This window comes from Etheostoma cragini, chromosome 6 (genome assembly GCF_013103735.1).
Source record: "Etheostoma cragini isolate CJK2018 chromosome 6, CSU_Ecrag_1.0, whole genome shotgun sequence".
NCBI lineage: Eukaryota > Metazoa > Chordata > Actinopteri > Perciformes > Percidae > Etheostoma > Etheostoma cragini.
In genome coordinates, this window is record NC_048412.1 from 3301225 (window position 1) to 3312399 (window position 11175).

At 39.5% G+C, this 11175-nt stretch overlaps 1 protein-coding gene across 4 annotated transcripts in view; it reads left to right on the forward strand.

Annotated features, from left to right (window-relative positions):
- The window catches only part of oxr1a (oxidation resistance 1a), a 189276-nt gene that overhangs the window by 116291 nt on the left and 61810 nt on the right, over positions 1-11175 (forward strand). The gene's annotated exons all lie outside the window — the stretch shown is intronic.

Genomic DNA, 11175 nt, shown 5'->3' on the forward strand with positions numbered 1-11175 from the left:
ACAGTCTGTGCATCAACCCCTGGTCTGTCACTCTAAAATGACTTTTAAGTAAAACTAGAAAGGAGGGGAGATTAGTAATGAAAACCAATCCAGATGAGAATAGGGATTGAGACAGTTGACTGGGACAGAGCACATACTATAACCACACAAAGGGTGTCACAATTTCCATTATACTTTGAAATTGACCGAAATTAAGTAACAATCTCGAATAAAAAAAAAAAGAAAATGGAATCTTTGATGCAGCCGTGTCCCCATGTCACGTTCAGTTGGCTTGCAAAGCGGGAAAAAAACAGAAACTGAGCGTTGACTCGTTTTTATCTCACCTGGTTGCTAGTAACACCCAGAGGTCTTAGGTTCTCAGGTTATCGACCCTTGTGAAACTGACCGTTCTGTGCCATCCACATTGTTGTGTGAAAACTTCCTGAAACACTTCGTTGTTAAAATTGCTGGGAATTTTTCATCCCCTGCTTTAACCAGTGAACCCTCTGTTCCTTCTTCATGCCCAGCTGTTGTCCAGCAGTTTGAGCCAGTTTCATTATACAGTCTCTTTGACATAGTTAAGCAGCTTGCAAACACCCTGCTGGACAGTACCTCTGCACACTTCCTAAAAGAAGTTTTTAACACTTTTGGGTCTAGTATTTTATCCGTGGTTAATGCATATCTCAGCTTAGGGTGTGTTCCAGCTGCCTTTAAAGATGCTGTTGTGCAACCACTTTTAAAAATGAAAAATCTAGATCGGAATTTTATACTTATTTCTGAACTCCCCTTTTTTCAAAAGTCTTAGAGAGAGTTGTTTTCAACCAATTTCAATCGTATTTAGATGGTTTAAGTATTAATGAAAAGTTGGTTTTAAGCCCCGCCACAGTACTGAAACTGTCCTCCTAAGAAGAAGAACAAGTGGCCTTCCTAAAATGGTTTGAATCTTACTTTACAGATAAGAATTTTGCTTTCCACCTTGGGAATTGCTCTTCATCTGCTGCCTCTCTTTCTTGTGGGGTCCCCCAAGGTTCCATTTTGGGACCTTTGCTCTTTTCTCTGTACACACTGCCCTTGGGGTCCATTAAAAAAACTAAAATAAACACAACATTTTGTTCCATTCTTTTACAGCTTTTACAAATCTATTTGCCTGTAAAAACAATGATAAGGACACACTTCGATTTGCTGATCTGCTTGGGAGATCACAAAATGTGGTTGAATCTGAATTTTTACTGTCTCAATGACAATAAGACTGAAATTGTTGTGTTTGGTCGTGCTGAACATTTTAGTGCCTGTGTAGATGTTGTTTTCAAGATTTTAATTGGGTTGTCAGCTTCTTTATTGGAGCTTTTACACGTTTGCATACCTGTCTAAACAGTGAGGTCTTCCAATCCGATCAGTTATGTGCCCATATCCACTGAAATATGAACATTGGGAAACATGACACAAAGACGGGTTGGTAAAGCATATTTTTTTACCACACCTGACATCTGGATTCTCTTCAGATTTATTATACTAAACTCAAATAACAGCGAAAAAGTAGTTACAAAATATTTGTAGTAAACTTAACTACATAAAAAACTAAAACCTTAAAGAAAACCTAAACTGAAACCATACTGCCAGGTTATAAATGAACAAATAAAATTAATTTATTTAAATCATTTAATTTATATGTTCTCTTAAGTTTGTTTTTAGCTATAATATTCCCCTTTTTGGCATTTTAGGCCTTCACAAGAGAGGACAGATGAAGACAACGGGGGGAGGGGGAAATGGGTTGGAATTGAACCCCCGCTGCTGTAAAAATAAATTTAAATATATAAAAACCTAAAACAACCTTTTTTTTTTTTAAACTAAAACTAGTAAACAAACTCTGAAAACTAAGACTCTAAGGTAAAATTAAATTGAAAAGTCAAAGTCATTTATTCAAACCATGTTGCTGCAATGATCAGAGATACGTCTAGAAAAGATTAACCTTTAGATTAACGGTACACAGAATGCAATCTTTAACAGAAATGAGAAGGCTTGTTATGCGTGTGGAACATACTGTACTTTAATTCTGAGCAGTTTTTATAGCAGCGGATCTACGACCATATTCAGTCTCAAAATCTTGAACTTATTTGTACTTGATGTGTATACTTATTAGTTTGTTCCAAAAAACTGTAAACTGATTATTTACAAAACTTAATAATAAAAAACAAGCACATTGCGTTACTTCTTTACTTGTTTTTTACCAAAAATGAACCAAAACGTGATTTGTGTGTACCGTTACTCCCCTACTACTCACACTATGTTACTAAGCATCGCCTGGCTTCGTCAGAAAGCCAATAAATGTGTTTTTTACAGCACAACTGAGCATTTGATTGTTGTGAGGAAAACCAGTGCCATTCTCTATTGTCCCAGTCAGCTGAGTTTTCTGTTAACCTCAGGGCAGTAGAAGGCCTCAACTTCACTAGACTTCACTTAGGTTAGGTTTGACAGAAACTATAGCATAGGTTATTATATTTTAGGAGTATGGTTAATCATCATAGTTTGTATTGCTGATGATTTTATGAGGCTTGAAATGCATGTTGACAAGATGATATTTAGGATTTCTTTGAGCCTGAAATCAGGATACACACAGCTCTATGGTGAAGAGTGTGTGCAGCAATGCTTCAGTTGCCTGTAACGTCTGTTTCAGAGCATCAGAGAACTGCGCAGGCATTACAGTGGCACCGAAACCGCGTTGCCATTCAGTCCGGTACATACCGGTTGTTTAGGCACATATTAGGTAACCAACCCTATTATTCTTTAGCTCCTCTTCTTCTAAGCTTGCTGTATTGTAAAGGATAAAACATTGCACTAAAACTGTTTGTAAGACAAGTTTTCTTGTCGTTGCTTGTCAAGCTGTCAAGTGTTTTTGTGTGTGATAGTTAGTCATGCAGATGATTTGAAGAGACGCTGTCTTCTTTTTTCCCCTCTTGAACTCAGCAGACCTGTCTGGGTAAATGGAAAACAAGCTGTTGTTGGTACAGTCTCTGTTTCTGCTCGGCCACTACAGACTCTGGGTAGACAGGAGGGGCACTTTAAGGAGCATTTTACATAACTTACCCAGCATTAGTGCCGTAGTGGGAGATGTTTTCAGAACGTTTTATTTAGTTACTTAGTAGGGTAAGTTACAAAACTGCAGTACTCGATTATAAGTAAAACTTCTGCATTTAAAATGTTGCTGAAGTATTATCAGTAAAATGTAGTTGTATGCTATAATATAGCATCAAAATGATGTTATCCTAATGCAAAAATAACCCATTTCAGAGTGTTGTATGATTATTTACATTTTATTAGAGTGTTATTAGCGATGCCTTAAAGAAAAATATTTTGGCTTTTGGATTTCTTGTTCTTCTGGTATACAGTAGTCCTTATCAGCATTTATTATTATCCCCTTATTGCCAAATGGGGCCAAAGTAGCCACTGTTCAGAAAAATTGATATACTTAGTTAATTTGTAAATAATAGCGTTGCATTGAATCAGAGACTTAGTGTAAAAATATATGCCTTTTACCCCGGTGTTCCCCAGTGTACAGCGTTACTACATGCACCTGCCTGACCCTACTCTATTCGCATCTTGACTCCTGACCAGGACCCTTTGATTTTGGCTCAATATGAAGATCTGATAATGCAGAGTTTGTGTTTCTGAAAGCTGAGCTCATCACTTCTGCTATTGATTGGAGCTGTAACCTGAGAGGTTGGTGTTGCTTTGTTGGACGACACAAGTGTGCTCAGACAGTGCAAACCAACTGTGCTCCATTTTCCACCATCTGCTTTCTACCATGACATTTTTTTTGATGCAATCCAAGATTATTGCAATAATTTAGTGATTGTGTAATATTAATGAATGAACGTTGATCATTAATCCTGTTTTGCACCTCATCACACATAAGTTGAGTCAAAGCTTTGCATCAGTCTCATGTTAAAAATGAATCAGAGAGCCATTGTACATTATTTATGTAACATCATCGCCATTGATTCAGCCAATGCAGAGTTAGACCTAAGCCATGCCATTCATAATGTCCCCCTTTTATCCCCCCCATACACACACACACACACACACACCCACACCCTCCCACCCCGAACTTTGACTTAGAATATTGCTCAAAGTGCAATAACCTTAACTCAAAGGTTGGAGGAATCACAGTGTGATTAGTGAGCCGGGTGGCTGAATGCATGTGACAGCAGAGTGGAGGAGGAGGATGGGAGGTGTGGAGCTTAAAGGTCCAGTAGTTCATTATCAAAATCTGTGTTGCCCGTTCACAAACTTTTTAATGAATATTTACCACCACCATCAATTCCGAGTATTCATATTGGCTTGACTCTTTACATTTTCATTTGCATGAACTGGGGTAGATGCTCCATATTCATGCTCCATCTTGAAATGTGTTAGCTGGTAAGGGACATACAGGACATACTGCTACACTCACAGGTGCCGCTAATTCTGCTGAGGGGTATCGTCGCTTCCCGGCCCTGGCAAGTTTGAAGAAGGAAACACGGAGGACCACGCGTATTCAAAATCCAAATTTCAGGAACAGGAGTCTTCTTCTTCGCCCCCAAAAAAGAAAAAAGATATTGAAACGTTTATATCAGTGCATGTCCACTACAGATTTGCCCTTTTATAAACAACTGTCCAAAACAACTCAGTTTTAAGATTGAGTGTCCATATTGATAATACATTGTAAATCAATACTTTAGTTAACATCCTCAATAGCCTGACTGGTTATGGTCACTATATAATTATTATTAGAGTGAGACAGCTTAAGTGCTAGCCCTTTTCATTCAGAACAATGTGATTTCGAGCAATGTTCCACTCTTATTTTTTAATGGCCCCTTTTAGTCTGCACCGGGTTTGTCACTATGGAAGCAAACAGTCACGTACACGCTGTCGGAATATTAATTGAATTGAGTGTTAGCATTAACACACTCTGTACAGGCATGTGTCTGGCTCTTAATGTTGAGAGTGGGGAAAGAGAATCTTCTCGCAGTGTGAAGAATTTAAACCACATTACCAGAGACACAACGGGAGTGTGATTAGCCGACAGGGGGAGAGTGTTAATGAAAGGACAGAGCAGATCAGGGCCTCCTGTTCTAGCATGGACATGCCCACACACACACACATACAAAACTGCGGTTCAGCAAAGTTTTCCATAAAAGCTGAGTGGTGTATAGGTTGGTCTGTGGAGGCAGTGTAATACAGAGCTGAGTGGTAGTGAGAGTGTTGGCAGAGGGATGTTGCCTGTCACACGGTGTTCTCTGTGTTTAAGTTGACGGCTCCACTACACACATGTACTGTATATTCATTACAATGGAAAGACTTCAGCTTATGCACTGGAGTGAAGTTCCACAGCCCTTGTTGTGTTTCTTGATACCGTGCTGTTTACTACTTTTCCTCTATTCTGGGGTATTCATAAGTCTTCTGAAGACAATGGGGCTGTTGATTAGGAAAGCTGACGTCTGCTGTTGTTGGTATGATACATTGCCTTTATCATCCTGCAACTTACAATGGGTGAAGTAATTAGAGGATCCGTCAGCGTAATTACTTTCCTGCAGGTTGGAGACATTCAAAGTATTAAAAAGTCTTTAAAAAAACAGCCCAGCTTTATTGAATGTGTTCAGGTCATTAAAAACTGGTACATCTTGTGTACACCACACACAAATAACACACGCACACACTCATTTAGCAGTCAGGCTTTAAAAACATAATGCTCTTTTTTATATTTCTTGCAGTCAATAGTAGTTTTTACGCCCACATGAGGTGTTTTTTGCCAGAAAAAGAGTTGATTTGCTAAATGGGATATGGAAACCCCTTTGGCAAATAAACTCTGCCAGAGCTAACATTTACCTCACGGGACTTATCAGCTGTTTCTACTGTTTGCTTCTTCTCGGATAGTACCATGGCGTGTCTTGGTCTCCAGACAGCATGAAACATGGCAAACGCCGGCAGACATGAAAGAACAACTACAACTTTCTCAATTGAACCAAATTCCTGAAGACCTGTTTTATTTTTTGTAGATGGTTTAGATGCGGCCAAGGCAATTTATTTTATTTCTTCTACTGTTTACTTACAACTTCTGACGAAGCTATGCTGTAGCCTAGTTTGTGATGGAAACACGCCTAATTCGTATTTCTTTGTTTGCGTCATTTCAAAAGTGTGCTTTAATATTCGCTTGCAAATGGAATGGAAAAAAACGACTAATGACCGCATAATAAGATAATCTAGTGTCATTTTTATAAAATGAGGACTGTGTGTGTATGCAGCCAAAGCAACATTTGAGATTACCATCTCAAACAGCATGCTCTTTGTAGCACTGACAACACACCGGCCCCAGCACCAGCATAACTCTACACACACCATCAGTTAACTCGGCCTCTCGCCTCCCTGAATGAAACTTTAATTCTTTGCTTATGTTTTGGATCTTGCCATACAACATAGACGACTTCTTTTTGAAACCTACATCTTCGCCTCACTTTAACGAAGTTGCCATCTCCACGTAACCACTCCAGAGTGTGGTGGTCAGCACTTTCTAATCCTGTTTTGTTTGAGTAAGCATTCCATGGACTACACATACTGTTGACAGTCTCTATTCACAGACTCTTGACTTCAAGTCAGAAGTGGCAACTCTCAATCTGCCCTTCTTAGCCCAACACAGACCTACATGTCAGGGATAGGAGCATTCACAGAACATATTTTTTTCTGTGTTATGCTTGTGTTTATTAAAGCAGAAGTAAGTAACTGAGTCTGTATATAAGTGAAGCTTGATTATGTTACTCAATACTGAATAACACAACCATTTACCCAATCAGGTGCTGAGGTCGCTGGTTTTGAAATCCACCTTCTGACCCTTGTCCTCTTCTTAAACTTTCATACACTCCAAATTGGAGGATGTTGCCTCAAGGGCCTGTGTCTCAACACATTTTGCTCCTTAGCCAGAAAAGCAAATGGTAAAGCAATATTGTTTTGTGTTGTGCCTTTAGTTCTCTTTACCTGATATTCCTTTTGGATTCCAGGTTTAATAAGCTAGCAGGCCAATTGTGTTTTTGAAAATGTTATTTCTGTCCATGTCAGGCATCATAAACTGTGCCAGGGGCATGTTAATGTTGTTCAATGTCTTTAACTCCAACACTTGTTCAGTTTAAAATAAACTTAAGGGGCATTAATGTCCAGAATCTCTACAATCGTGCTCCCTCACTCTGTTCGAGGAAAATGTAACAACCAAAGAACCTGAAGTTATACATACAAGGAGCTGAAATAATTATTTGAAACACGCAATGGATACATTTGTGTGTTGATTGATTTAATTGTTTAGTCAATAAAATATTTGAAAATAAAGCTAAGGGGCCCTTGCAAGTTCTCTGAGCCTTAGGTGTCCTTTCAATTGCCCGTTTTGTCTCAGCAACAACAACAAATTGAGTTTGTAATTTGGTTTTTAGTGGCAGAATCGGCCTGTCTGTTCATTGAGAAACGGTTTATAGAATTGAATCAAGATCTCTCTGAGGGCTGGAAAATATAGCCATATTATATCAACATCAATGTATGAGGCTAGGTAATGTCTTAAATGTTTGATTTTATAATATCGTGATATGACACAAGGTGGTCATAAAGGCTGCATTACAGTAAAGGTTCTACTTTTCTGAACTTACCAAACTGACTGTGTTATTGGCCTTTACCCATTTAGTCATTGTATCCCCATTATTTGTGATTATTTAACAAAACTCTTGTGTTAATATTTTGTGAAAACACCAATAGTCAATGCTACAATATTGCTGCAAAATGTTATTGGTGAAAATGATCGTGATATTTGATTTTCTCCTACGTCGCCCAGCTCCAAAGCCAACTCTTAAACACGTAAGGGTGGTATGTGTTGCAGGTCTATGCCCTTCCCACCCTCACAAATATTTAAGGAAAGTCTCTCCAGCTCACAACACCTGTTTAGCCGGGATGTGGTGCAGAGCTCTTGCCTCCCCAACTGTTTAGGAGTTTTCTAAAAATAACATCTGGGGATGGCTGTGTAGCCAGCAGGCAGAGAACACAAGGGAGCAGAGGGAAATTGGCTGCTTGTGTACTGTATCAGACCATGAGGGAATGTTAGTCAGATAGTTGTTGACTCTCTGATTCCCTGCCTGCTTCAGATTGTCACGGCTGTGTACAACGTGAGGGGAACTATTGTGTATATTTAGCAGCTGTGAATCATACTCGACAGATTGGCAGGCACAGCACTTCTTCAGAGTCAAATCCACCACCATTTGCATTTAGCACTGGTTAAAAGTGATTCAGATTCCTTGCATTACTTGGCAGCTGTTAAGTGTAGCCTACAAATTCCCAAAGGTTTACAAAGTGTCTTTTAATTTGTTTCTGTGTCTTTTTCCCCCCCCCCAACATAGTTACAGTTAGCTGTGAAATAGATGAGTTATTGTGGTTTTGTTCTTCCCAAGCTCTTCATAGAAATGTCCTTTCAAGAAATCTTCATTGTAGAACTGGCTTTCACTTGTTGATCAGTGCATTCTTTTGGAGTCGTCTTTCCTTAGTGTTTCTCTTGAGTCTCAGTACGGACAGACTGAGACAGAAATCTCACAAAGAATGCTGCATGTTAAAATGATGGCTGTATACCTTTTTAAAAAACTCTTTTGTGACAGATATAACACTATATGGATGAGGACTAGAGGGTTAAATCGGCCCTCCTACACAGGCATACACACAGCTGTAGTGGAGACCAAGGGAGATTCACAGGAGGGACCAATAATCAGTCCGGGGAGGGGGGGGGGGGGGGGGGGGGGGGGGGGGGGGGGGGCACTTTTACCAGAATGCACCATTGAAAATATGATTAGAGATATAGGAAATATTGGATAGAACACTATAATTCTGCCCAATAGAACACATCACATTCATTATCAGTTTCATTTGTTTTCATTTCAAAACAAACTGTATATCCAAATACATGACACATTTTATATAAGCTCAGTCTGCCACAAATAAATAAATAAATGACCAGTGCTGCTTCCATGGGATCCGAATTTTGGTCAGTTGTCATGGAAAATCGGCCATGTGACAAGGGCTGGGGAAATTGGTTGCCACAACAGGAAGCCAAGTGACAGTACTCTGCACCAATGGAAGTCACAATTTGCAGATTGACAGCAATAGATTATGAAAAACAACATTTCAGGGGGGGCAGGTGCCACCCCGTGCCCCCCTTTTAGCCCCCATCCGGCGGAGACTAGCTGCAGACCGCTTTGTACTTCTGTCCAGGAAATAGGCTAAATGTGTCCACAATGCATGGAACATCGTGACTGTATGTCCGAGTCTCCTGGACGGGTGAACTGGGACTCCGTTGCCTCCTTGTCTGTTAACGGTTTAAGATTGGTTAACAAGGGTCAGTCATCAGTCAGAAAAAGAAAAAAAAAAAAACTCTAAATTAGCATCCCTAGTCCTCGAGAAGGTTTCACTCAGCAGGGTGTCTTTGGGTTTCCAGGTCTCAGACCCAGTATGGTGGGCCATTACTTGGATGCAGCCTTTGCGACCCATTTTTCCGATTAGTTGCTCCGATATGTGTGACTTCTTGTGACTGTTTACATTCCCCGTTTGCTGAGAGGCAGCCTTTGTTTTCCCCGACACACAGAAGCTCCTTTCAGCATCTGAGCGAGTCACACAGCTCCTCAGACAGCTGACCCAGTGTAATTGTAATTCAGACCATTAATGAGCCGAGTAAAATGTCCTTTATGGGAAACGACAACAGTAAAACAGCTTACACTCCAGCAACTGTTGTTTTACTTGGTTGAATAACAGATTAGATATAACCTTGGCTCCCTTCTGATGGAAATTGTTTCAACTGCGCTGTTCAGCAAAGATAACTGGGTTTACTTTATCCGCATCTCCAGATTTTGAGCATGTTACATTATCAATGCATAACATGCAATGTGTTACTTATATGGTACAAAGACTGTCAACTGTTAATTGAAATGCTATCCATATTAAAAGCATGCTCGACTGAAAATCTAAATTCCAATGCATCACCGATGTGGATGAAACAAATAGGTTGTAATTCGCAGACTTTAAAAATAGTAGCTACTTTTTTTAAAGGCAGTTATTTAAAGACAACAGATGCTTCCGGTTTCACGTGGAGTGGGATGAAACCAGAGCTTTTCTTACTAAAGATGCTCGGTGCTCGGCTGTGTCTGGAGTGTGAATAAGAGTTTCTTGTGCCACCATTCATGGTGAGGTTTAATTTTAGACCAATCACTGGCTCACCATGTGTAAGTTCCCCTGCAGCTGCTAATGCATATCTGTTTTTCCTCTCTGTCTCGCTCTTCGTACGTCACCGTCACACTTTTCCGCTCCTTCTAATCTATATTATTTGGGAGTCTGAGGCATTTTGCCTCATCCTGTCAACCCTGACCATGCTCAGCCTGCACCAGTTTAGTATTTGCAGCTGTGTACCAGCACGGCTAAAGCAAGAACGCTGCGTAAATGGTTGCCTTTGCAATTCTGCAGCTAAAAAAGCGGATCAACACCTCCGCTGTTTACAAACCGAGTCAGGTTACATGCCGTCTGCCACGCTGGCATGACCTGCAGTTAAACAGAGACACAGTGGATTATATTTCATAACAGGACAGCATGGAATCACAGTTATGACATGTTGCCTCTAAATAGCAACTCAAACACAATCATCCACAATCCACAGCTCCAGTTTCTATTGGCCTACTGGAAGTAATCATCCTGCCAAGGGTTTCATTTGGATACTGAATAATTGATTTGGCACACGCCCATAGAATCTGCAGCCATTGTTTTTTTTTTCCCTTATTACAAATTCTTACCCAGGATAGTGCTATAGGTTATTATATGCACTGTCATAGCGAAGTAGTGTCAAGTAAATCAAATATCACAATACCATATTATTGAGATTTCAAACATATTGTAAAATATTGCAATGCATTACCTTTTACCAACTTAAAAATTGTGTTCCTAATGGAAAACTTTGTCAAAAATCTATTCTATCTGAAAATAAAGAGAAAAAATTAAATTAAAATCATCTAGTGGACAAAAACAACTTATTTTATTAATCCAGTACAAAGAAGTTAAAGTCATGTAAATGTGCAATTTATACAATGGAAGATTGATAATTGGGGTTTATTTAGCATTGCTAATGGGAAATATTGTGATATTACGTTGTATTAATTC